Source organism: Austrofundulus limnaeus, unplaced genomic scaffold (genome assembly GCF_001266775.1).
Source record: "Austrofundulus limnaeus strain Quisiro unplaced genomic scaffold, Austrofundulus_limnaeus-1.0 Scaffold543, whole genome shotgun sequence".
NCBI lineage: Eukaryota > Metazoa > Chordata > Actinopteri > Cyprinodontiformes > Rivulidae > Austrofundulus > Austrofundulus limnaeus.
Window position 1 is genome coordinate 110,473 of NW_013952945.1, and position 1,279 is coordinate 111,751.

At 45.3% G+C, this 1,279-nt stretch overlaps 1 protein-coding gene across 1 annotated transcript in view; it reads right to left on the reverse strand.

The window, feature by feature from the left end:
- LOC106530671 (protein FAM26E) overlaps window positions 1–1,279 on the reverse strand; it is a 5,740-nt gene that overhangs the window by 2,380 nt on the left and 2,081 nt on the right. The gene's annotated exons all lie outside the window — the stretch shown is intronic.

Consider the following 1,279-nt stretch of genomic DNA (forward strand, 5'->3'; position numbering starts at 1 on the left):
TCTCAGTCCATCACAGGGACACCTGGATATGTCTCAGTCCATCTGAGGGACACCTGGATATGTCTCAGTCCATCTGAGGGACACCTGGATATGTCTCAGTCCATCTGAGGGACACCTGGACAGGTCTCAGTCCACCACAGGGACACCTGGATATGTCTCAGTCCATCTCAGGGACACCTGGACAGGTCTCAGTCCATCTGAGGGACACCTGGATATGTATCAGTCCATCTGAGGGACACCTGGACAGGTCTCAATCCATCTCAGAGACACCTGGATATGTCTCAGTCCACCACAGGGACACCTGGATATGTCTCAGTCCATCTCAGAGACACCTGGACAGGTCTCAGTCCATCACAGGGACACCTGGACAGGTCGCAGTCCATCACAGAGACACCTGGACAGGTCTCAGTCCATCACAGGGACACCTGGACAGGTCTCAGTCCATCTCAGGGACACATAGAGACAACCAACCGTTCACCCACACCTTGGGACCGTTTAGAATTATCAAAAGACCAAACGTATGGTTTTGGTTTGTGGGAGGAAACTACCCAGAGAAAACCCTCGGGGTCCCTCAACCTCTGGAGGTGAACCTGCAACCTTCTTGCTACGAGGCAACAGCTCTGACCAGCAAAATGCTAAAAGACAAAAATGGAGCAGGTACGGTGAAACAGATTCTAAAGAGGAGGTTTTATMTGGAATTAAGCAGCCTGTTGAGGTGAGGAGGGAACAACCCCAGAGAGACTTCTGCATCACTACAACAGCCAGTCAGCTCAGACCCCCAGCGCCTGGATCTCACTGACAACATGACAAATCTATATCAAAGCAGACAAACTTGTTTGRGTTCAGAAGCATCACTATGTTGGCAGGGTGCAGGTGCAAATGTTTATTTCCAGGAAACGCCTGGGCCTTCTGGAAATGGCCACTGAACTGGTTTTAATACATTTTTTTTTACATTCTTCTCTAATAAACACTGAAACATCATTAATGTCAGTCTGGGGTCCAACTATTATCAGCTTTCCTTCATTACGTACGTCCTTTTTTATGTTTTCATCATGTAAATCACRTTGAATTGTCTTGTAARTGAAATGCGTTAAATAGAGTAAATAAACTTGCCTTGTTTCATGTGGAAGATATAATAATATCACTACAACTTGAAAGCATTTTTGAGCTAAAACTTACCTGAATCTGTGGAATTTAATTTGAATTTATTTTCAGCCGATTAAAGCAAAAAAATAGTCTTGCACCAGTGGCAGGCACAATGAGTGAAAGAAGAAAAAAA